This window comes from Apodemus sylvaticus, chromosome 17 (assembly GCF_947179515.1).
Source record: "Apodemus sylvaticus chromosome 17, mApoSyl1.1, whole genome shotgun sequence".
Lineage (NCBI taxonomy): Eukaryota > Metazoa > Chordata > Mammalia > Rodentia > Muridae > Apodemus > Apodemus sylvaticus.
The window spans coordinates 63,354,151-63,380,852 of NC_067488.1; the positions used below are offsets into that span (position 1 = coordinate 63,354,151).

Here is a 26,702-nt window from a genome sequence, read left to right on the forward strand (position 1 = left end):
GGAGGTATTGATTGAATTCCTAAATGCTGACATTAATAACTGTGGTCCTGCAAATTTGAAGGTCTCCTGAAATTGCTAGATTTTATAGAGTCTAGCTACATTTAGGAAAATAATAAAATATTTATCAGCTTTATCTTGGTGCTACATGACAGGTACTTTATAGAATAACATACTCTGGCCTCCACATTCGTATACCACACACACAGACATATACACATATATACATACATATACACGTGCACACATTTGTATACCACACAGACATATGCACATATATACATATATATACATGCACACATATACACACATGCATACATGTACACATATAAATATACACACATATATAAGACACTACACACATATACAGATATACATGCACACACACATATGTGTACATACATGTACATACACATATAGACACAGATACACACATTCACATGCATACACATATACATATTCTCATACATAATATATATACACATATACACACATATATTCATGTGCACACATATGTGCACATGGACACATATACCTTTTTGACTAAAAAACCAAGTAAAGTGGGTACCTTGAGATTCTGTAAAGGAAATTTACCCATTATTGTAGGTCCTGAGGCAGGAGTAATTTTCCCTTTGCTGGCATTTTATTAGGAACTCTCTTACAAAATTGAGTGCTGAGGACAGGGGGTCAATTGAGTACCTGAGGAAGTTAATGAACACAGAGTAAAGCTGCCAGATTTAAACCATTTCTCTCTTCAGAGATGAAAATACCAGCATGGTAGAAATTTTAGTTAGATGGATTTTCATATGTAGCGTTAATAATATTCAATTTCATTTACAATTGGTGATAATATCTGAAGCCACCTTGCTCCCTTCTTAGATTGAAAACAAGACAGAGCAGTAGATGACAGGAACACCTGTGGTCTGAGATGAGGGCTCCAGGGAAGTGCTGGCATTAGAGAAAATGTTAAAATGTTTGATATATCTACTCTTAAAAAGACCTTGCCAGTGGGCTGTTTCTCCTACATAAGGATTATGTAACACAGAGAATGTTCTTCACATCACAGCTCGGCCCAGTCTGGACCGTTTCTATGCCTACCCTTGGTGCTTTGGGTATCTGACCTCTTGGCACAGGAATCCTGTCCTTTCTCGTCTTTCTCCCACCAGGAGTGGTGAGCAAGTGTTCACTCTGTCTCAATGAGTCCTTTATGTGCTCAAATACCACCGTTCTGATGGCTCTACTTTCCCTCTACAATATGAAACAAAGCCCCATTCTCTGCCTTCCGTTACTATCACGTTTAACCATGAAGTGTTGGCTAAATATTGGGCTAGTAAGTAATGTGTGGTCATTTCACCAGATAGTATTATTCTATCTATCTAATTATCTATCATTCTATCTATCTATATATCTATCTAATTATATATCTAATTATTTATCATCTGTCTATCTATCTAGACTATCTAATCTATCTGTCTGTCTATATTATCTATCTATCTATCTATCTATCTATGTATCTATCTAATTATCTATCTACTTATCTATCTATCTAATTATCTCTCTATCGAATTATCTATCTAATTATCTATCTATCTATCTATCTATCTAATTATCTATCATATGTCAATCTATCATCTATCTATCATCTGTCAATCTATCATCTATCTATCATCTATCATCCATCTATCTATCTAATTATCTATCATCTGTCAATCTATCATCCAGCTATCATCTGTCTGTCTGTCTGTCTATCTATCTATCTATCTATCTATCTATCTATCTATCTATCTATCTAATTATCTATCATCTGTCAATCTATCATCTATCTATCTATCTATCTATCCATCTATTATCTATCTCTCTATCCATCTATTATCTATCTCTCTATCCATCTATTATCTATCTCTCTATCCATCTATTATCTCTCTATCTATCCATCTATTATCTATCTATCTATCCATCTATTATCTATCTATCTATCTATCTATCTATCTATCTATCTATTTATCTATCTATCTCAGTCTGTAGTCCAGGCTGGCCTTGAACCCACAGAGATCTACCTGCCTCTGCCTCCCTCCCTAGTGCTGGGATTAAAGTTTGTGCCACCACTGCCCTGTCTATTATTATTTAAAAAAACTATCATTTTGGTTTTCTAAGATCAGTTTGCATGCACAGCTTGTCATCCTCTCAAATGGAAAAGGATGACTTTCCTTTCTTGTGTGGTATGACACGACACATGTGTACATTCATGCAGTGACACAGATTCACTAGAGAGCAAGGCAACAGGAGACTTTCCTCAGGACTATTTTATCTGTAGTTCTTTATGATGTGGGAGTTCATCGTGTCTTAACCTTTTGTGTGAGAATTCCTGAGTGTCTCCGAGCTTATATGCAACATCCCATAATGTTGATATCTCATTTTTAAAACATTGAGAGACTTGGTATCTAAGTAAAACTAGTAAGAAAATCTACGATGGGGGAGATAAAATATTCTAGGTCAAATGGCAGAACAGAGCACTCACTCTATAGGAATCTGTAGACACAGGTGTCAACTTTCATGGCCTATGTCCCACAGTGTATACTTCCACCTCAGTTTGCACATGTTGAGCCACCCTTAGCCTCAGGTCTCAGAGGATGTGAGCACAGTCGGAGGGTAATAGCCAAAATGCTGATGTAGAGCTCAACTCTTCCCAGACCTAGATTCCATCGCAATCCTGGTCCCAAGGAGGAATTCTTCCTGCGTCTCAGCCGGCTCCTTTGTAGCAGCTGATGGTTTTTCAGAGGCCATGGTATCTTGTCATCTGCCTCCTGATCTCATGTTCATCGGAAGGGAACAAAGCAATTTTCCAACTGATGTATTCCAGGCCCAAGAGAACTCCTCCCTTATTATAACAAGTCAGTTATTCCTTGCTTATACCAGTTTATTCATTTCCAAATTGCATTTGCTTCAATACCTGCATATCCAGATGTCTGCTGTTGAGTGTCCCCACCATTAATAATTGATTTACAGAGGAGCGAAGGCATGGCAGCCACAATTCCAGCATTACCGTCTTTCTTAGCGCTGGAGCTTTAGAATCCGAAGGAGTCCTTAGCATGCTTCTAAGTCTACTACGCACCCTTTAGATTTTCCGTCACAGAATGGAAGAAGTGGCGGGCAGACAGGAATCTGTTCCTTTGGGAAAATGAGGACATTTTACTCTTATATTTCTCTCAACCATAAGAGCTTACTTTTAGGGTTATTTAGGCTGATTCAACCTTTTGTGTAGATATTGTGTATATTTAAAAGATGTGAGAGAACTACTTTTCTGGGCTCTGTGATCTGGAGTGTGTGTGTATTAGAAGCATCTGGAAGCATCTAGGTGAGAGGAAGATGGACGTTTACTTCATCTGGACAAGGCTCATCCTTACACTCGAGAAGGGGAGGAGCCACACTTAAGTCCCAGGCTGTTGTACATCCCATAGCCTGGCTTTTCATTATCTCAGCTTCACAGTCCTGGGTCCAAGTTCTTTAAAAAAAAAAATCAGCTCTTACTGTAGCTTTTGCTTCCTTCATGTGACCAAATATCAAGACTATGTATGCATAGATACACACATATACATACATAAATAAATACACATACGCATACACACATTTCTTTCACAATTATCAGATAAGTATCATTATTGTCTACTTTAAAGCAACTTTTAATAGGATCCTTGTGAATTTCACACCATGTACCCCAGTTTTTCTCTTCTCCCTCTCCTCTCTACCTGACTTCCATCTTTGCAACCTCCATTCCAGCAGAGAGAAAAAAAATCTCATGATGGAAGATGTAGTGTGTCACAGTGTGTCCCACAGTCTACCCTTTTGTCCACATTTCTTTGCAGGGCCTACTCTCTGGAGTGCTGGCTGGGGCTTGGGGTCATCTCTCCTGCTCTCAGGCCAGCGCCCCCATAATGCCCAGGAAAGGGGTGGGGCCAATTCTGCACAGCCTTCAGACATCAACATGCTAGGCCAGACCAGGGACTTCTACCTGGCCTTGGTGGTAACAGACCTCTGCTGCTGAAGGGCCACAGACCCAGATGTGCTTGGTTACAGCACAGGCCAGGATCCCACCATGGTCCCAGGTAACATCCATCACCGGCTACTCTCATCAGGCTGTTCCTCACTACCCTGGAGTCTCCAGTTCTGCCTCTCCTCACTGTGCCCACATCCTCTGTTTCTCTTTCTCTTCCATTTCTCTACCACTTACTTGCTCCTCTTAGTGATGACTAGGTCTGTGAGGGTCTAGAGTCAATATCAGGAGTAGTTTCAGGAGTACTGTGTCCTGCTGGTGCATTATGACACCAGGCAGGGGTCATCTCGAGTATGGTGTGCAGGCCTGCGCAGCACTGGGCTGGTGGTCATCTCAGGCTAGGCCCTGTCTGGGCCCCATGGTGCTGGTCTGGTGGTCTTCAGTGCCCCCATGTGAAGGTTGTCTGTCTCAGGCTCAGGCAGGGTCTTCCAGTCTCCTGCTTGCTCACTGACCTGGGAGCCCATCCCAGCCTTGAGGTAACAGGCTTACAATCTTCAGGAAATCTTCAGTCTACTAATCATTCTGATGTCCACAGGTCAGACACTGAGCATGGACATAGCCTCTCTCTTCTCTGCCACCTACTGACACACATGTGACACAGCAGCCACATCTGCAAGGCCTCTAGAAGCAGGATTGTTTGCTTTTTAATTTCTGTGCTTGGTTATGGCGACCCCATTCATTCCCTTCAGTTGCCTTATCTCACACTCTGTACATTTGAATGTGTTCGTCATGAGTAGTTTGCTTCCCAAACATGATGCTTTTCTGTAAAATACTTTCTTTTACATTTCATTTTGCTTTATAGCTGTTAACATTTACCTCTTAATTGCTGAGCAATGCATGTTAGATTGATTGAACTGTTAAATGGGTAGCAGAGGGGCTGGAGAGATGGCTCAGAAGAGCGCTGGCTGCTCTTCCAGAGGACGGGGCTTTGGGTGCATTCACCCAAGTGGCAGCTCACAATTTTCTCCAGTTCCAGGGGAGCCATTGCTTTGTTGTTTCTGCAGGTACTGCACACATGTAGTGCGGAGACCAAACACCATACACATAAAAGCGAAGAAAAAAATAGTTTTAAATTATTTTTAGGTGTGTGTGGTAAGAGAACAGTGAGTGTGCAGGTGTGTGTGTGTGTGTGTGTGTGTGTGTTGGGTAAGAGGACAGTGAGTGTGGAGGTATGTATGTGGTGGGTAGGAGGACAATGAGTGTGCAGGTGTGTGTGTGTGGTGGGTAAGAGGACAGTGAGTGTGCAGGTGTGTGTGTGTTGGGTAGGATGACAGTGAGTGTGCAGGTGTGTGTGTGTGTGTGTGTGTGTGTGTGTGTTGGGTAAGAGGACAGTGAGTGTGGAGGTATGTGTGTGTGGTGGGTAAGAGGACAGTGAGTGTGCAGGTGTGTGTGTAGTGGGTAGGAGGACAATGAGTGTGCAGGTGTGTGTGTGTGTGGTGGGTAAGAGGACAGTGAGTGTGCAGGTGTGTGTGTGTGTGTGGTGGGTAGGGTGACAGTGAGTGTGCAGGTGTGTATGTGTGTGTGTGGTGGGTAAGAGGACAGTGAGTGTGCAGGTGTGTGTGTGTGTGTTGGGTAAGAGGACAGTGAGTGTGGAGGTATGTGTGTGTGTGTGTGTGTGTGTGTGTGGTGGGTAAGAGAACAGTGAGTGTGCAGGTGTGTGTGTGGTGGGTAGGAGGACAATGAGTGTGCAGATGTGTATGTGTGGTGGGTAAGAGGACAGTGAGTGTGCAGGTGTGCATGTGTGTGTGTGTGTGTGTGGTGGGTAGGATGACAGTGAGTGTGCAGGTGTGTGTGTGTGTGTGGTGGGTAAGAGGACAGTGAGTGTGCAGGTGTGTGTGTGTGTGTGTGTTGGGTAGGAGGACAGTGAGTGTGCAGATGTGTGTGTGTGTTGGGTAGGAGGACAGTGAGTGTGCAGGTGTGTGTGTTGGGTAGGAGGACAGTGAGTGTGCAGGTGTGTGTGTGTGTGTGTGGTGGGTAGGATGACAGTGAGTGTGCAGGTGTGTGTGTGTGGTGGGTAGGATGACAGTGAATATGCAGGTGTGTGTGTGTGTGTGTGTTGGGTAGGAGGACAGTGAGTGTGCAGGTATGTGTGTGTGTGTTGGGTAGGATGACAGTGAGTGTGCAGGTGTGTGTGTGTGTGTTGGGTAGGATGACAGTGAGTGTGCAGGTGTGTGTGTGGTAGGTAGGATGACAGTGAGTGTGCAGGTGTGTGTGTGTATGGTGTATGTGTATGTTGGGTAGGAGGACAGTGAGTGTGTAGATATGTGTGTGTGTGTGTGGTGCGTACGATGACAGTGAGTGTGCAGGTGTGTGTGTGTTGGGTAGGAGGACAGTGAGTGTGCAGGTGTGTGTGTGTGTGGTGGGTAGGATGGCAGTGAGTGTGCAGGTGTGTGTGTGTGTGTGTGTGTGGTGGGTAGGATGACAGTGAGTGTGCAGGTGTGTGTGTATGTATGTGTTGGGTAGGATGACAGTGAGTGTGCAGGTGTGTGTGTGTGGTAGGTAGGATGACAGTGAGTGTGCAGGTGTGTGTGTATGTGTGTGTTGGGTAGGAGGACAGTGAGTGTGTAGATGTATGTGTGTGTGTGGTGGGTAGGATGACAGTGAGTGTGCAGGTGTGTGTGTGTGTGTTGGGTAGGATGACAGTGAGTGTGCAGGTGTGTGTGTGGTAGGTAGGATGACAGTGAGTGTGCAGGTGTGTGTGTGTATGGTGTATGTGTATGTTGGGTAGGAGGACAGTGAGTGTGTAGATATGTGTGTGTGTGTGTGGTGGGTAGGATGACAGTGAGTGTGCAGGTGTGTGTGTGTTGGGTAGGGGGACAGTGAGTGTGCAGGTGTGTGTGTGTGTGGTGGGTAGGATGGCAGTGAGTGTGCAGGTGTGTGTGTGTGTGTGTGTGGTGGGTAGGATGACAGTGAGTGTGCAGGTGTGTGTGTATGTATGTGTTGGGTAGGATGACAGTGAGTGTGCAGGTGTGTGTGTGTGGTAGGTAGGATGACAGTGAGTGTGCAGGTGTGTGTGTATGTGTGTGTTGGGTAGGAGGACAGTGAGTGTGTAGATGTATGTGTGTGTGTGGTGGGTAGGATGACAGTGAGTGTGCAGGTGTGTGTGTGTGTGTGTGTTGGGTAGGATGACAGTGAGTGTGCAGGTGTGTGTGTGTGTGGTGGGTAAGAGGACAGTGAGTGTGCAGGTGTGTGTGTGTGTTTGTGTGTTGGGTAGGATGACAGTGAGTGTGCAGGTGTGTGTGTGTATGTGTTGGGTAGGATGACAATGAGAGTGCAGGTGTGTGTGTGTGTGGTAGGTAGGATGACAGTGAGTGTGCAGGCGTGTGTGTATGTGTGTGTTGGGTAGGAGGACAGTGAGTGTGTAGATGTGTGTGTGTGTGTGTGTTGGGTAGGATGACTGAGTGTGCAGGTGTGTGTATGTGTGTGTGTGTTGGGTAGGATGACAGTGAGTGTGCAGGTGTGTGTGTGTGTTGGGTAGGAGGACAGTGAGTGTACAGGTGTGTGTGTGTGTGTTGGGTAGGAGGACAGTGGGTGTGCAGGTGTGTGTGTGTATGTGTGAGGACAGTGAGTGTGCAGGTGTGTGTGGGTGATTTCACCCATCTAATTAGTATTATCTGATAAAGTATTGATGTTTTATTGGTACTTTTCCATGTGACTTTCAATGGGTTTTTAAAAACATTTAGTTTACCTTAAATCTCCTAAAAAAAGGTCCCGTTATTTTGTAGTTATATCACTCACAACAATAACAGACTAAATTCTGCATTCATTTACTTACTATATTTTCTTGCCATGCTTTTCTCTCTCTTTAAATCAAAGCCATCAAAACCTCTGTGGAGGTTTATATGTGCACGACCCAGGGAGTGGCACTGTTAGGAGGTGTGGCCCTGTTGCAGTAGGTGTGTTACTGTGTGGACATAGGCTTTAATACCCTCATCCTAGCTGCCTGGAAATCAGTATTCTGTTAGCAGCCTTCAGATGAAGATGGAGAACTCTCAGCTCCTCCTGCACCACGCCTGCCTGGATGCTGCCATGCTTCCCGCCTTGATGACAATGGACTGAACCTCTGAACCTGTAAGCCAGCATCAATTAAATGTTGTCCTTATAAAGGTTGCCTTGGTCATGGTGTCTGTTCACAGCAGTAAACCCTGACTAAGACACCATCTCCAGGGAAGTTTATTATGTAACTCACTAATTACAACATTCCAAAGTTAAAGATTCAAAAGTATTTTGAGTAACTGGAGATATTTTGGGAAATAAACACTTTCTACACCATAAAGTAGTGCCTTGTGCCTTTGTTAAAGTCAACAAGCATTCCGAGGAGTTGACATCTGTCAGGTTATATGCACATATAAACATATAAGCACACTATATTTTCCATAAGGGACTTGTCTACTTCTGGAAGTTTATCCATGCATGGTCTGTGAGTTCTTAGATTTAAGGAAGTTCACCTTTCAAGGAACTTTTATCAAATATTTGAACTCAACAATTAGGCTCACCTTCCACCATGGGAAAATGTCTTACACTAAAAAAAGAAAAGTTTAGCCTTAGCATGGAGGTGTACACCTTTAATCCCAGCACTTGAGAAGCAGAGGCAGGTGGAACTTGGTGAGTTCAACGTCAGCCTGTTCTACATAGTGAGTTCCAGACAGGTCTCACACAAAAATGTTTAGTGTCACAATAGTAGCAAAGCTGGCATATTGCTTTATGTTCATGTTTTAAATGTCTTAGTGTCTAAATGTTCAACTAGTGTAAAACGTGAGTTCAGTCATCTGCCCTGCAGCGCTGTGATCAGGTTTGATTACAGTGATGGACTCATGGTGAGGGTTACTTTCCTGGTAGAGGGCTGGATCAATTTAAAGGGATCTGTAGGGAGGCTAGGAAGGAGCAGCAGGTAGAGGTAAGCTCATCTGTGTCTGGCTCTCAGTCTGTTTAGAACTAATATCCTTTGCCACCGGGTAACACAGTGTTTTCATAGCCTGCATCAACCATCGCTAGAGCGTCAATATAAATTGGATTTCAGCAAGGCCCACTTTAACCTAGCAATAAAGAAACATCATGAAATCTTTCACATTCTTTGTTTATTATCATCATGGAAAAAGAAAAATAATTGGTTTTCATTTAAGTTTACAGAAATGCAATCGAAAGCAGCAGTGTTACAAGGAAACATTTTTTTTTTTTTAAATTTAAGTGTTAACAAAAGGGTTCTCTGTGATTCATGTCAGTACAAATAATTCTCTAGTGCACTGTTTGGAAATTATGTGTAAGTACCCAATGTGAAAGGCAGATACGCTTCATCTTTTCCATGTTTCTGGTACATTCTGGGGAGGACTTAACAGTTTGGAAGAGTAGGTTCTTGGTCCCTCTATTCGACCTGTGCAAGCTAGGAACCCACCGCCTGCAGATACTGTGTGGGCTGGGGTAGGCAGAGAGGGAGGTAGGAACAGTCCTCTGCAGAGAGAGACGGTTGTGGCAGAGAACACACCCTGACCCTCGCTTCTCTTCCTGTCTTCCTTCCTCTGTTAGACTGGCAAGCCTTCTAAGCATCTGGGTCAGTCAGCACACTCCATGCCCTTTGGCCTGCTAGGATCACATTTACCCATCTTATCCTGGCTCTGAATCCGATTCAGTGACTGAATCGAATAACTGTTCATTGCACAGTGTCTTGTAGCACTCATTCTGTGTGCCAAGCCTGTGCTAGTCAGTCAGTGGAGAGGAGAATGGGTAAAGGCCTGGCCATTGGAGCTCGAAGCCTCTGGCTGAATGCATGAGAGAGTCTTGGGAGGAGACACAGTGAGGGAACAGTGGATCACTTTTCCTGCTGAGCATACCTGGGCTGATGACATTGGGCAGTGACCGTGGGCATCTTTGCTTCCATTCATAGCGTCGGTTCATTTTGGATGGACGAGCTGTCCAAAAGCCATGCAGATAGTTTGAAACATTGAGATCAAAGGGAGAGGAAGCTGGAAGCTTCAAAAGGCTGAAACTTGACTGTTTGACGTTGTTCATCATGAATGACTCTGTGATACTCAGTGGTGTAACAAAGAAGAGAAATCCACGTTTACTGAGCTCTGTGGTATCTGTATGTCTGTCTGTCTGTCCCCTGGGGGGAGGGGAAAGAAAAGAGAAACTTACCTTTGCTTTAGGATAAGAGGATGTGAGCACATTACTGTTGCTGGTCAGGACTCTTACTTCCTGCACACCCCATTCCTGATGCTTCTATGGGGTTTTGTCTGATGATACAAAAGGATTGTTTGGGCCGTTATGGTCAGTAGCATAGAGGAGAGAATAAAGGTTGAGTAAGAAAATCAGGATGGATAAATTCACAGTGCCAGGCACCATATGCTCTTAACCCAGTGACAACATAGAGCTGAGATCAGAGCAGGGAAAAGGCATGGAGGGCACAGTGGGAGGAGCATGGGGGGCACAGTGGGAGGAGCATGGGGGCACAGTGGGAAGGGCTACACTTAATGTCAAACTGACAACCTTTCTGTTTTCTTAGGAAATCTTGCTTGAATTAGTAAACAAAGCTTAATGAAGGAAAACTGGTAATCCTGTCAACTAGAGACCACCGGTGCTAATATTTGGGTATATTTTCTTATGCACATGTACTTGCAAAACAATAATTTCTGTGTATATTCATTATCTTCATGATTTTTGCATCTGCAAGCCATTAAAATCATTATAAGTTTATCCTACTGGCCACAGGATATTGTCACACTGTACCATGGCATGGGTGGTGCCCACTCCTGTGCCATGATACAGAGGGTACCTGACTCCTATGCCATGACTCAGAGAGCCTGACTCATGAAACTCGTCTTTTATATTTTGACTTCACAACAATTTTAAAAAGGGCATCCAGTAGCAACAACACTTCGCCTTTTGAAATTTGACTTTTCTGAGGGACTAGGGAAATAGTCTTTTGATATTCTCTCCCAGTGGTGGGCCACAGCAGCAGGCAGAGGCCCCCACAAGGCAGACCTGTGATCACAGGAAAAGCAACAGTTCCGGAGGGCCACGGTATTGCCGTGTGATGTTCAGTAGCCTCGAATTCTGGAGCCCACGTTTATCTCGCTATGTTTAGCTGAGATGCAATCCACCCGTTAGCTGAGGAACACTGCTGTCTGGATGGAGACAGATATGAAGTGTTGAGCATCCTGTCTTTCCCTTGCCGCCTGGGCCACTGTGTGCATGTCTTGGCTCAGAAATCTTTCCCATAACGAGGATCACAAGCACAGTAGCACATGCTACGTTCCTGGCTTGAACATGCAAGTGCTGAGTCTGGCAGTGCTCTATCTTCCTCTCTGAAGTTAACCGCCATCGCTGCCAGCTGGCCTATTCCAGCCTGAGGGGTGAAGGGGTTAAACCATGAGTCAGGCAGATATGCATGGCAAAGTCTCTTTCTGATTTCTGCTTGGCTTATAGGAGATCTAGGCTACTACTGATCTGATAGTCTTGGGGCAAACACTCCCCTCCGCTGCCCCCACATGGGTCCATTCTTCTTTCTTGTAAACAGCAGATCCATATCAATACTGTATCGCCCTAGCACATATTCAGATGACCTGAAGCATAGTTAGTTAGCATGACCATTTAGTCCAGACCATCCTATGCCCTCTTCTAGTTGTGGTGGGTAATGTGCAGGCCTCCAGGCATGTTTGTTGATAGTGCTAAGGCAAGGACACTAAGGCACCTTCAGCACGAATCCACGGTAAAGCACACTTCTAAGAAGTCACAACTTCTAAGAGGCAATGCTGTTAATCCTACATGGTGGTTAATTTTATCACCTTCATTTTTACATGTGAGAAACGAGAGTCACAGAAGAGGTGAGGCGCTGCTGGCTCACGACCACTCCCTTGAGCAGTGGCTAAGCTACTTATCAGCCTCAGTCTTCTGTCCTCCTATTCACTGCATCATGGTGAATGTCTGCAGAGAATTCTCTCTCTCTCTTTAAAAAGTTTTGGACAAAATAAAACCAGGAATGTTCATAATGTCATCTGAATTTCAGAGAGGTTGTGTTATTCACGTCTCCTTTAAGACATCTTTAAACTATTACTGTAAGGAGGAGACTTTTCATGAGATTTTTAAAGCTTAGAATCTTGGAGCTTAGCGTGCTTAGTTTTTGTCATCTTGACATGAGCTTGGGTCACCTAGGAAGAGGGGACAACAGTTAAGAAGATGTCTCCATCAGGTTGGCCTGTAGGAAAGCCTTGGTGGGCATTTCTTGTTTGTTAAGTTGATGCTTGATGGGGGAAGGCCCAGCCTACTGTACACACTTGTGCAGTGGTAGGTTGTGTAAGGAAGAAAACTGAGCAGGTTCCTTGAGGAGCAGGCCAGTAAGCTGTGGGCCTCAATGGTCCACACACACACACACAGACACACAAACACACAGACACACAGACACAGATACGCACATAGAAACACAGACAGACAGACATACAACACATGCATACACACACACACCATATTTGCCTTAGGCTTCCACTGCTGTGAAGAGACAACATAACCAAGGTAACTTTTATAAAGGACAACAGTTGATTGGGGCTGGCTTAGGTTCAGAGGTTCATCATGGCGGGAACATGGCAGCATCCAGGTAGGCATGGTACAGAAGAGCTGAGAGTTCTACATCTTGTTCCTAAGGTAGTCAGGAGGAGGCTCTCTTCCAAACGGGGTGGAGCTTGAGCTTAGGCTGACCAAGACTCAACAATAGCAAAACCTCAAAGCCCACCCTCTCAGTGATGAACTTACCCTAACAAGACCACACCTACTCCAACGAGGCTGCATCTCCTAATGGTGCCACTTCCTGTGGGCCAAGCATATTCACCTTACTGCAGTGTGATTGGTTATACTCGCTTTCTGTTAAAGCCCCATGCCCCCCATATTCATCTTCTCAACCAGACTCCTTTCAGCATTCGTGTGTGTGTGTGTGTGTGTGTGTGTGTGTGTGAGAGAGAGAGAGAGAGAGAGAGAGAGAGAGAGAGAGAGAGAGAGAGAGAGACTCTTTTCACAAGGACTGCTAACATGACCGTTGGTAAGATATTATTCTCAGGATCATGCTCAGCCCTAATTTTAATTTTTTTGAGGAACTTCTATGGTGTTTTCCATATTGGATGTACCATCTTTAATTCTCTCCAACATTATCTAGGAGTTATAACTTTTCCACATCCTAGCCATTACATATCTTTAGTTGTTGTTAATAATACCTATAGCACAATCAATTTAAACTTAGCCCTCATTAGCTTACAAATAAGTGAGACTCAGACTATGGTTATTTTATTTGGCTTTGACAGCTTCTGGGGGGCTAACCTCCCCAGCGACGTGCCTCAGATACTTGCAGTTTCTCCTGGCCATGTGCTCATGGCCCATCTCCCCTCATGGCTTCTTCCTCTCTCCTCCTTCTTCATTCTCCTCCCCCAGTCTCTCCTCACTCTACCCCAAAACGTGACAATTCACTCCTAGGCCTAGACCTTGGGTACAGAACTTAACCTTGCAATACAGAGCAACAGACCAAGCCTCAACAATAGCAATCTCTCAGTGCTTAGGAGACAGGGGCAGGTGGATCTCTGTGAGTTGGAGGACAGCCTGATCTACAGAAAGAGAGAGATCCAGGACAGCCAGGCGAAACCGGGTCTTGAACGATCAAAGAAGTAAGTAAATAAATAAAAAAAATTAAAAAGCCCTTTGACAGGTGTGAGACGATGGCGGTTTTGATTTGCAGGTCTCTTTTGGCAGCAATTGCTTTAATGTTTCAGTGTTTAATGCTCAAGAGCTCACTGTGCAGATCAAAACTGCTGCCATTGGAGTCACTGTCTGCAGATCTTGTGGCGTGCCTGTCTGTCCCTCTCAGTCTCTTCCAGGTTGACTTTTGCTGGACACAGTCTGCCTTCCTTTATCCCCGGTGCTCCCACACCAAGCACTTGCACCATTCTCCTTGTGTTCTTCTCTTACTGCTCGCCCTGCGACCTCCGTCCTCCCTCCCCCTCAGCCTTCACTAAGTATAGCTTCCTTTTGTAGAAATTCTTGTATGTTTTTCTCTCTTTAAACACACCCTTTCTCACGATGCTTCCTGAAACCTAGCACTTCCCATTGTGTTATTTCAGGAGTGTTTTAAAATGCACCCTCTAAACGTGAATGGCATTCTATAAATTTGTCTGACAGAATGTAAATCCGAGACAGCCTCGTCTCTGCTCGGAAGCCCAGCTAGTCACTGTGTCCACAGTCAGGTGCAGCGTCTTAGTTGGCTATTTGCAGTCCACCTCTTCCTGGGTCTACACTTCAGAGCCACTGATATTTTCTAGTAGTCCTTGATCTCTCCGCTGCTATGCTTGACTCACATTGGCTTCTACAACTGGAGTCTTTAGCTGCTGTTATTATAAAATGTTTGTGATGGAAAATGCTGGTTTTTAATTGGACACACTTAGAAAGAAGGAACCTCAGAATTGTCTCTGTCAGATTGACCTGTTAGTGTGTGTGTGTGTGTGTGTGTGTGTGTGTGTGTGTGTGTGTGGTGCATTGTCTTAACTGATGATTGATGTGGTAGGGCCCAGCTCACTGTGGGTGTGGCCATCGCTGAGCATCGTTCTGACTAGTATAAACAGCTGAGTGAGGGAGGGAGAGCAAACCTATCTGTATCACTCCTCCAAGGCCTCAGCTCTAGTTCCTGCCTCCATGTCCCTGCCTTAGATTCCCTCCACAATGTGCCATAACTGTAGGCTGAAAAGAACCTCTTTCTCCCCTTTGGGTCAGTGTTTTATTATAGCAACAGGTTTTATCTCAGCAACAGAGAAGCAAACTGGAACGGGTACCCAGCCTTCCATTAAAAAAAAAAAAAAAAAAAAAAAAAAAAAAAAAAAAAAAAAACCAAACAAACCCACCCTGGCTTTATTGATTCTCTTAAAAATAATATTCTTTCCTTATTTGCACCCCGTGGCATTTCCTGCTCTTTTCTCTTGTGGGATTTTTCTCCCCGAGCTCTGTGATATTTGTGTTTAGAGCTGTCTGTGTCCTTTCCTGGAGTTCGATCTATTCTGGGCACTTCAAAATGTACAGAAACACTTTCCTCGTGAGGATGCTGCCTTCGCTCGTGTGCGAGCAGAGCATTTCAGCGACCCTTTGGCAGATGGGTGGGTGAAAAATTGTGTTTCCCCATTTTCTAGTGCCTGGTTGCCTTTGCATATAATCTCACAAAGAGTTATTGTTCCACACACAGGGAAAAAGCAGACGGGGGAGCCGAAAGGGAGTTGGTTTTAAATCAGAGACATCCCACTCACCAGCTGTGTGACTGGAGACTACACAGCACCTCTGAGCGTCCACTCTTCATCCACAAACAGGACAGTTACACAGCCAAAAGCTTGGCGAGACGTTTGAAAGAGCTATGGTGTGAGAGGCTGTGTCCGAGAGGGAGAACGCAAGAAGCTTTCATTTTACCAACCACCTTGTTGCTCTCCCTTTTCTCTCCTTTCCCTAGTAGTACAACGTGCAACTCAAGCACTACACAATCTCATTTTGTTTGTCTTTTCTTTCCATCCATATCACTTCCTCAACTGACTGTCAAGTTCCTTGAGGAATGAAATGAACAAGTTCTATATTAACGTCTCAGGTATCAATGAGGGTGTAAGGTCATGTGTCCAACTGCGGGGTCTGGAGAACACTGCTTCCCTGTGGTTGTCTGCCACCTCTGGATCCTACAATGCTTTCATTCCCCCTTCTGCAGTGGGAGAAGAAGGCATGATGGAGATATTTCTTGCAAAATGTGTAAGCTTCTCTCCAGCAAGTGGCAGTGTTAAACTTGTGATGGCTACCAGGTCTCCACCTAGAAGGAAACTGCCTGGACCAGGGAGTAGGTGAACAGAGTTTAATCTCTTATGCAGATCTTATTGTTAGTGGAATAGTATGGCCAGTTATAATTGAAGTGGGATAGGTCAGAGGCACAGCAATGAAGGTGAATACAATGACACTCATTTAAAGCAATTTTACATACATACATGCATGCATACACACACACACACTATATGTGCAAACTAGCGTGTTTCATGTTTACATGCCAATGTCAAGTGTGACACTGACTTTAATGTAACCTGCAGTGGTGTCGGTTTGATTTCACATGTTCCTAATCAGCCGTTGAGGCATCTAGTCTGCAATAATATCAACATTTGTCCCTACAACCCCTTCATGAGTTATTGCTTCACTCAGGAAATAGCACTGGCAAATAGCTGCTTTTAGACTGTACAAGGCGTTAATTAAGATTAGCTTATATTTGGAGAAATTTTCCTACCAATATCTCTGAAGTTACAGGTTTGCATACTTGATTAAGCAGCAACTTGTAAGATGGTATTTTTCTTTCGTAACTTGAAGTTAACGAGATATCAAAGCAATCAACTTTATTTTTTATAGTCGTATAACTGCATCAAGGGCAGGCAGCTTTTGGAATTGTAAGTATTGAAAAATATATAAGTATCCCAACCACAGATTTTTATGCTCTTAGACAGAAAAAAAATGTCAGTTCTATGAAATAGTATTTAATTCATGGAAGGCTATATTTGTGAGGTAGCACATAGGAATGAAATTTATAATACATTCATATTAAGTAGTAGCCATCTAGTATTAGAATAATGTCTGGATAGATTACTCTGTCACTAAATCACTTTTATTACCATGTATTCCTGTTAAATGGAGAATAAATAAGATAATGGCTCCGGATGTCTTCTCGGGAAATGGCATTCACTAGCTAGGCAAAGTCTAGCATGGCTTTCTGGTTTTCATTTGTTTTTTTCTTCATACAAGTGAGACCTGGAGTAAGTTTTGTATTAAAATTGAATATTGGAAGCAATCCTTTCTGAGTATTTAAAGAGAAATGAGTTATGCACATCTCAGCTGTAGCTTTACTGTTCATTCGCCTGGCACGGGTACTGATTGTTCACGACAACTGCTTGTTGGAAATGTAGGCACCGACTTTCTGACTAAAGGGCGCAGTGTAGGATAAGCCACGACCCATGGTATAAATTAGACTAGTGGGGAAAAATGTGACAAGTGACATTTACCACACTAATGCTGACCTTTGAAACTGCTTAATTTCTGGTCATTGATACTAAGGTTCTTTTCACAAAGTTCTTTTCTCTGTCATTATAATATCAGCTTATCTTAGGATGAAACAAACAACCACCCACCATGACTATTATTACCCCAGCATAGTTTGTCCCCAGATCTCTCTATACCTCTACGTACGGCAGTCAGTTTTCGTCACACATTCCCACGCATCAGATTCTCATGCGTCCTTACTAGTTTTCAGAGTAATCATGGAACTCATTTTACCTATTACCGTGAGTCACGTTAACATAAAGCTCAGTGGCCTGCGTGGGAGAAAACCTCCATAACAAAGATTTTCCACATGCACTTCAAGAAGAGCCCACTGGTCTGGCTTGGGATGCCAGGAAGCTGTGAGTCTGTCGGCCAGGACCAACATTGAGGGCTTGACTGGTCAGTCATTCTCTCTGGTCAAGTAGACAGCAAGCTTTCAACTCCAGACTCCAAAGCCTTATCCTCTGCCTTTTAATCCTTTGCAACATTTTGAGAAATGCTTGGGATTGTGGCCTGTGTGATTCTAATCTCTGTGCTTCATAGAGACGTGTGATGTCATTCCGTGGTCATTTATCAAGATGGTTTTTACTTAGAAGGGATTTTATATTTAGGGTTTTTTTTTTAATTTTCATCTAATTAATGCCACAAAATTTGCAATGATTTTATAGTTTCACACAGATAGCTTTTTGTTTGAAGGCTGCTTACAGTGTATCGTCTCCGTTTACTCCTGCCTCAGATGTCTCCTCTGGGATCTCAGCTGGTTAGGTGAATTCTTCCTCAAGCACAGCCTTTAAAAGGTCCTTCAAAAATTGTTTTATGTTCATTGTGCATGGTACTGGATAGGCACATGCAAATATATGATGAATATATAAAGTATGTTGATGAATACTCCCTCCCCATTCCCCACCCTCCCATCCTGTAATGGTTGATCGTGATAATCAACTTTGACCAGATCTAGAGTCACCTAGAAGACAGGCCACTGTGGAGGACCATCTGGATTAGGTTAGTCAAGGTGGGAAGACTCATCTTAGAAGTGGTATTATCCTTAGTTTGGCTTCCAGGCTGTAGAGAAAGGAGAAAGATTGCTGGGCACAAGCCTTTGTTTCCTGTCTATGCATGCAGTGGAACCAGTGGTCTCAAGCATCTGCTGCCGCTCTGTCCCCACTGTGATGAGCTCTACCTAGGACAGAAGCTCAAACCAATCCTTTCTCTCTTAGGTTGCCTTACCAGGGCTTACTTCACCCGGCAAAAACCACAAGGAATGAAGCTAATTCCAAATTAGTCCCCCAGGAAGTTTGCTTATACTTTTATGTTATGTATACATACATGATTTTGTTTATAAAATAGAGGATCACACATGGGCTGGAAATACGTTTATCTTTGTGACAGTACCTTTGTTTGCCTAATATGATTATCTGCCGTTCTCTCTACTTGACGGTAAACAATATAACATCACTGTAGCCTTTAGGGTAGGAGAGTCCTACCCTAGGGCAGCAGATATAACACTGGGCTCATTCACTCCTCTGTCACTGACACTTTGTGCCATAACTTAGCAAGTGTGAATAGTAAGTGCAGATGAATGAGTGTCTCTGTGAAATATCTTCCTGGGGTCCTTGAGGTAAGTGCTCAGAAATTCTATGGCTGTCTGTCTTAGCCAGGGTTCCAGTCCTGCACAAACATCATGACCAAGAAGCAAGTTGGGGAGGAAAGGGTTTATTCAGCTTACACTTCCACACTGCTGTTCATCACCAAAGGAAGTCAGGACCGGAACTCAAGCAGGTCAGGAAGCAGGAGCTGATGCAGAGGCCATGGAGGGATGTTCCTTATTGGCTTGCCTCCCCTGGCTTGCTCAGCTTGCTTTCTTATAGAACCCAAGACTACCAGCCCAGGGATGGCACCACCCACAAAGGGGCCCTCCCCTCTTAATCACTAATTGAGAAAATACCCCACAGTTGGATCTCATGGAGGCACTTCCTTTCTGAACTGAAGCTCCTTTCTCTGTGATAACTCCAGCTTGTGTCAAGTTGACACACAAAACCAGCCAGTACACTGGGTCATGTGATACTTCTACTTTCAGTTTTTAATGGTCCCCACAGTCTCTCTGCAGTCCCCTTTCCTACATTCTCACCAAGATCTGTTGCTATTGTTTTCTTAAGGATTGCCATTTTGACTGGAGCAAAAGGGAAACTTGATGTACTTTGATTTTGTATTTCTCTGGTGGTGAGTGAGGTTTAACATGTGTGTAGTGTGTGTATTTCTTGGCCATTTGAATTTCATCTTTTGAGAACTGTCTGATCATTATATTTATACATTTGTTGATTGGGTGGTTTGGTTTTTTGTGGTCTTTTGAGTTCTTTATGTATTCTGGATACTGCTCTGTCAGAGATATGGATTTTTCTCTGATAACAGAGGTTGAGTGTATGGATGAACAAAGCATGGTAACTGCACAGTGGACTTTTCTACCCTCAGGACAATAATGAAAGTAGACTGCTTACAGGCAAGCCACAGCAACTATACAGACAAGCATATTAAACAAATGAAGCTGGCCTCACAGTACTGATGATCTCTCCTGTCCTTCACTTGGTGGAGTATTACTTTGCTGTGTGAGAGCTTCAGTTTTCTGAGGTCCCATTCATCAGTTGGTGACATTATTCCCTGGGTGAATCGTGACTGATTCATAAAGTCCTTGCTGAGGTCTTGACATGTCTTCTGACGGTTTGAGAGTTTCACAGCACATGATAAGGTCTTGGATTCAGTTGGACTCTTGTCCAAGGTAAGAAAAGGAATCAAGGAATTTATTCTTCTCCGTGTAGATATCAGTTCCCCCAGCTCCTTTTGCTGAAGAGGCTGTCAAGTTTCCAGTGTACATTTATGGCATTTTTGTTAAAGTCAGAATGCTGTAGCTATGTGGATTTATATTTGGGTTTTCAATTCCATTCTATTGGTCCATGTGTCTGTTTTGTATAGTGCCATGCCACTTTTGCTACTATTCTGAAATATAACTTGAAATAAAAAATGTGACACCTTCAGCATTTTTATTTTATTTTAAGATTAGTTTTACTATCTCCATGATTGGCCCAGGATGTTTCAATGAATTCTTTGACAATTACACATACATATTATACATACATACATACATACATACACACATTATACCTAGGCGCATACACATATCTACACCCTGCCTTATCCAGACTCCCTGAAGCCTTGAGAGTGATTACTCCCTTGGCACCTTTGAAGCAGTTGATCTGAAGGAGATGAACCTTCCTGGTGTCCTGGGACAAGGACATGGGACACACACAAGGCAAGCACAGCACTGGGGACCTGGTGAGGCCCAGGAACTGCTGTGGGAAGCACAGTCCGTGAGGTTGGACTTAAAGCCTCCTTGCACAGACTCACCCATTCACGTTTCCAGCCCAACCCATCCAGCCATGGCATCAAACATTGATAAAAACAGGAAAAAGAACAAATTGGAACCAACCTAGGAATGGTTTTTCTGGTGTGTGAGCCACTGAGACTGCAGGGCAGAAACTGAAAAAGGGACCCATCCCAGCAGACTAAGAAGGCTGCTGATAGCAGTGCCCAAGTAGACTAATAATACACCACAAGAAGACCCTGAAATTCAGAAAGAGAGATAATTGTCTTGAATTTGTTTATAATAAAATAAGATATGGGAACTGGGAGCTTGTAGAACAGCCTGTCTACTTTCCTATCTGAGTCATGCCCAGTGGAGAACTGAGAGAGGATTATCAGGGATGGACAGCCACATGTGTCTTCACTTCACCCTCTGAGCTATCCACGGAGCCTTTTGTGCAATTCTGCAAAGAGCCCATGATGCCTTATTGCCCCCAGGTCAAAGTATTGGTGGGTTTGCTTCATTTGCTGCTTAGGAAATCAATTGTGTGCTGCTTCTAACTTCTCATGTTATTGTGAAATAAGTACCTGACCTAAAGGTGTGTGTTCAGTGCAGCATCCAAATAGAGAAACTATCAGCCAATTCAGCTTTTAAACTCTACATTTCATGATAGGGACCCCCCATTTGCTCCATTCCTAAAGTCTAGTGTATGTCAGATAGATTAAATTCATAAAATTAAATTTTAAGTAGGTTAAAAATGTCCAAAAATTTGCTCCATATTCTTTTCCTATTAAGTTAGTAATTAATGCAATGTAAACCTTATTACTCTAAAATGCCAAGTTTTATATTATGAGAATTTTTAAAAATCATTTTTAAAAATCAGGAATATACACGTATATACACACAGAGACATATACAAACATACAGAGCATATTTGGATTTGATATGGAGCTTAAAAATAAAATTTTAATATGAATAATTGAATTTGGTTAAAATGAGTTAAACTGACTATCCATGCTTTCAATAAGAAAGATTGTTTGCTTGTGTGGTGGGCTATCCTATGTTCAACAATACACCTTTGCTTGGATGGGACATAGACCCCACTGGAGCAAACTGCATGCTGGCACCATTACAGGATGAAGGCACAAGGAGAGATGAGACCCACCCGAGTTTGTTGCTTCTGTTCCTGACTATACAGGCAAGATCACTGAAACTACTTCCATAATAATAGGAAAGACGAATTATTCCTCGTGTGTCATACACATGGGATGGGGACAGTTTCTCTCACCCAGCTGGAGATATTGGAGCTTGTATCTACATCCTAAACATATTAAGCAATGGAGCAGAAAATAGCAATTACAATGAACTCGGTGTCTCCAAAGCTGAAATATAATGGTATTGTGCACAGGGGAACCTTTTACCCAATCATATCACCTGACTGGTATGAAACTTGCTTCCTGATTCAATTGGCCATACCCTTTCCCCTGGCTTTCAATTCTCCTCCTCTCAGCAAAGTTAATCTCAGGGCTAGGGGATCAGTACCAAGGTCTTTTGATTCCTATGTTGACTCTTTAGGAGTCCCAGGGAGAGTTCCAAATGAATTTAAGGGTAGATACCATATAGTTACAAGGTCCAGATAGGTCTATATTCTGATGGCCAGCAATAAACAAAGATATAATTAATGAAGACTTAACAATTATAATAGGGATACCTTTAAAGGAATATCTGTCCAACTGGATGCTATAAGCCAAGTAGTCTTGGAGAATAGGAACATACTTAATATGTTGGTTAAAAATAAATATTTGTATCATACTTGGTAAACAATGTTGCATTTTTATTTTCAATAAAAGTCCTGATAGAATAGTTACAAATGGTCTTTAGAGACTAAATGCTTTATCCAATGAGTTGGCTAAAATTTCAGAAATAAAATAGAAACAGAAGGAACACTACCCAATTCCTTCTACGAAGCCACAATTACGCTGATACCAAAGCCACAAAAAGATCCAACAAAGAAAGAGAACTTCAGACCAATTTCCCTTATGAACATCGATGCAAAAATACTCAATAAAATTCTTGCCAACCGAATCCAAGAACACATCAAAACGATCATCCACCATGATCAAGTAGGCTTTATCCCGGGAATGCAGGGTTGGTTCAATATACGGAAATCCATCAATACAATCCACTACATAAACAAACTCAAAGAACAAAACCACATGGTCATTTCATTGGATGCTGAAAAAGCATTTGACAAAATTCAGCATCCCTTCATGCTTAAAGTCTTGGAGAGAACAGGAATTCAAGGCCCATACCTAAATATAGTAAAAGCAATATACAGCAAACCGGTAGCCAGCATCAAACTAAATGGAGAGAAACTTGAAGCAATCCCACTGAAATCAGGGACCAGACAAGGCTGCCCCCTTTCTCCTTATCTTTTCAATATTGTACTTGAGGTACTAGCTCGGGCAATTCGACAACATAAGGAGGTCAAAGGGATACAAATTGGAAAGGAAGAAGTCAAACTATCATTATTTGCAGACGACATGATTGTCTACCTAAGTGACCCAAAGAACTCCACTAGAGAGCTCCTACAGCTGATAAACAACTTCAGCAAAGTGGCAGGTTATAAAATCAACTCCAGCAAATCAGTGGCCTTCCTATACTCAAAGGATAAGCAGGCTGAGAAAGAAATTAGGGAAATGACCCCCTTCACAATAGCCACAAACAGTATAAAGTATCTTGGGGTGACTCTTACCAAACATGTGAAAGATCTGTATGACAAGAACTTCAAGACTCTGAAGAAGGAAATGGAAGAAGACATCAAAAAATGGGAAAACCTCCCATGCTCATGGATCGGTAGACTCAATATAGTTAAAATGGCCATTTTGCCTAAAGCACTATACAGATTCAATGCAATACCCATCAAAATCCCAACCCAATTCTTCACAGAGTTAGAAAGAGCAATTATCAAATTCATCTGGAACAACAAAAAACCCAGGATAGCTAAAACTATTCTCAGCAACAAAAGAAAATCTGGGGGAATCAGTATCCCTGACCTCAAGCAATACTACAGAGCAATAGTGTTAAAAACTGCATGGTATTGGTACAGTGACAGGCAGGAGGATCAATGGAACAGGATTGAAGATCCAGAAATGAACCCACACACCTATGGCCACTTGATCCTCGACAAAGGGGCTGAAAACATACAATGGAAAAAAGATAGCCTTTTCAACAAATGGTGCTGGTTCAACTGGAGGTCAGCATGCAGAAGAATGCGAATTGATCCATCCTTGTCTCCTTGTACTAAGCTCAAATCCAAATGGATCAAGGACCTCCACATAAAGCCAGACACTCTGAAGCTAATAGAAAAGAAACTGGGGAAGACCCTTGAGGACATCGGTACAGGGAGAAAGTTTCTGAACAGAACACCAATAGCGTATGCTCTAAGAGCAAGAATTGACAAATGGGACCTCATAAAATTACAAAGTTTCTGTAAGGCAAAGGACACCATCAAGAGGACAAATCGGCAACCAACAAATTGGGAAAAGATCTTCACCAATCCTACATCAGATAGAGGGCTAATATCCAATATATATAAAGAACTCAAGAAGTTAGACTCCAGAAAACCAAACAACCCTATTAAAAAATGGGGCACAGAGTTAAACAAAGAATTCTCACCTGAAGAACTTCGGATGGCGGAGAAGCATCTTAAAAAATGCTCAACTTCATTAGTCATTAGGGAAATGCAAATCAAAACAACCCTAAGATTTCATCTTACACCAGTCAGAATGACTAAGATTAAAAATTCAGGAGACAGCAGGTGTTGGAGAGGGTGTGGAGAAAGAGGAACACTCCTCCACTGCTGGTGGGGTTGCAAATTGGTACAACCACTCTGGAAATCAGTCTGGCGGTTCCTCCGAAAACTGGGCACCTCACTTCCAGAAGATCCTGCTATACCACTCCTGGGCATATACCCAGAAGACTCCCCACCATGTAATAAGGATACATGTTCTACTATGTTCATAGCAGCCCTATTTATAATTGCCAGATGCTGGAAAGAACCCAGGTATCCCTCAACAGAAGAGTGGATGCAAAAAAATGTGGTATATCTACACAATGGAGTACTATTCAGCCATTAGAAACAATGAATTCATGAAATTCTTAGGCAAATGGATGGAGCTAGAGAATATCATACTAAGTGAGGTAACCCAGACTCAAAAGGTGAATCATGGTATGTACTCACTAATAAGTGGATATTAACCTAGAAAACTGGAATACCCAAAACATAATCCACACATCAAATGAGGTACAAGAAGAAAGGAGGAGTGGCCCCTGGTTCTGGAAAAACTCAGTGAAACAGTATTCAGCAAAACCAGAACGGGGAAGTGGGAAGGGGTGGGTGGGAGGACAGGGGAAGAGAAGGGGGCTTACGGGACTTTCGGGGAGTGGGGGGGCTAGAAAAGGGGAAATCATTTGAAATGTAAATAAATTATATCGAATAAAAAAAATTTCAGAAATAAACAAGCTTTTCCGTAATCTTATGAAGCAATGGCTTAAACAATACTAATGGCTAGCACGTCAGTCCTGACTCCTTAGCTATGGTTATAGAGCTAAGATTAAAACCAGATGTCATATAACTTCATGTATATGATGGTTAATCCTAAAATTGCAACAGTAATAACTGTCAAAACTCATATGCCTTACCATAATTTTACTGACATAAAATAGGAAAGTCAGAAAATGCTAATTGATTAGTCTTTCTTTTTTTTTAATTTTAAAGATTTATTTACTTATTATATGTAAGTACACCTCAGCTGTCTTCAGACACCCCAAAAGAGGGCGTCAGATCTCATTACGGATGGTTGTGAGCCATCATGTGGCTGCTGGGATTTGAACTCAGGACCTTCAGAAGAGTAGTCAGTGCTCTTAACCACTGAGCCATCTCTCCAGCCTTGATTAGTCTTTCAAAGTAAAAACATATTGTGAAAACAGTAAGAGTATAAATAAAAAATAAAGCTTGGCTTCTAGAATGGACATTATTTTTCCATGCATGGCGTTTCCTTTATTTTATAACTTATGTTTTAAAAATGGTAAAGTTGCAGGGCCCTTTGACTTCATCATATATTCCTAGTTATGGCTAGCCGTCTCATTGTACCCTGTTTTCTTCTCTGCCCCCAACCACATTCCTGTTTACGCTTGACCAGCCCCAACATTCTGTCTCTCTATTTTCATAGCACATGTATACCATCAACTGCTCCCTTTGGTTTGGTTTTCAAGGCAGGTTCCTCTGCATAGTCCTGGAACTCATTCTGTAGACCAGACTAGCCTTGATCTCACAGAGATCTACTTGCCACTGCCTCCCGAGTGCTGGGATTAAAGGTGTGTGCTGCCACCGGGGCTCACACCACGGGGGCTCACACCACTGGGACTCACACTACTGGGGCTCACACCACTGGGGCTCACACCATGGGGGCTCACACCACTGGGGCTCACACTACTGGGGCTCACACCACTGGGACTCACACCACTGGGGCTCACACCATGGGGGCTCACACTACTGGGGCTCACACCATGGAGGCTCACACCACTGGGGCTCACACCACTGGGGCTCACACTACTGGGGCTCACACCCCTTTTCATCATCACCTTCCAATACAGTCCCTTTGTCACTTTCAGGTCTTCCAAGTCTGAAAATTTGAAGCTTTGATGTACGTATGAGAAAGAAACACAGGTTTTGACTTTCTGAGCCTCTGTTAACTCACTCAGTAAAATATTTTCTAGTTACATCCATTTACCTAAAATCAATCTTTGCCTAGAGCTGAATAAAGCTCCACTGTGTATACACACAACATTTTCATTATGTACCCACCAACCTCCTTATCACAGACATCTTGGCTGATACTTGGGGGCGTTTCTTTCCCTGGGTTTGGGAAACTTTCTGCCATTATTTTATTGAAAGTGTTTTCAATGCTCATGGCTTGAAATTCATCTACTTTTTCAATTCTTGTGATTCACAGACTTACTCTTTCCACCACGGACCGTAGATCTCTGCTACATTTGTACTTAATTGTTAATTTATTGCAAATGACATTGCAAACTCTGAATTCTTCAGCTGTGTCTCCAGCCTGGCTGTTAGGTTCTCCCCTTGACCTGTTCTGTTGGTGGGAGTTCTCACTGTACTTCCCTGGACTGAGCGACAAACCCAGGGATTTGTGATTGCTAGGCAGG

General features: G+C 43.0%; 1 protein-coding gene and 1 non-coding gene across 2 annotated transcripts in view; one reads left to right on the forward strand and one right to left on the reverse strand.

Annotated features, from left to right (window-relative positions):
• Positions 1-26,702, forward strand: part of Tmem117 (transmembrane protein 117) — a 470,864-nt gene that overhangs the window by 46,584 nt on the left and 397,578 nt on the right. The gene's annotated exons all lie outside the window — the stretch shown is intronic.
• On the reverse strand, positions 4,550-4,680 carry LOC127668256 (small nucleolar RNA SNORA17). The gene has a single exon (XR_007974037.1). It is a non-coding gene; the product is annotated as a small nucleolar RNA SNORA17 (small nucleolar RNA).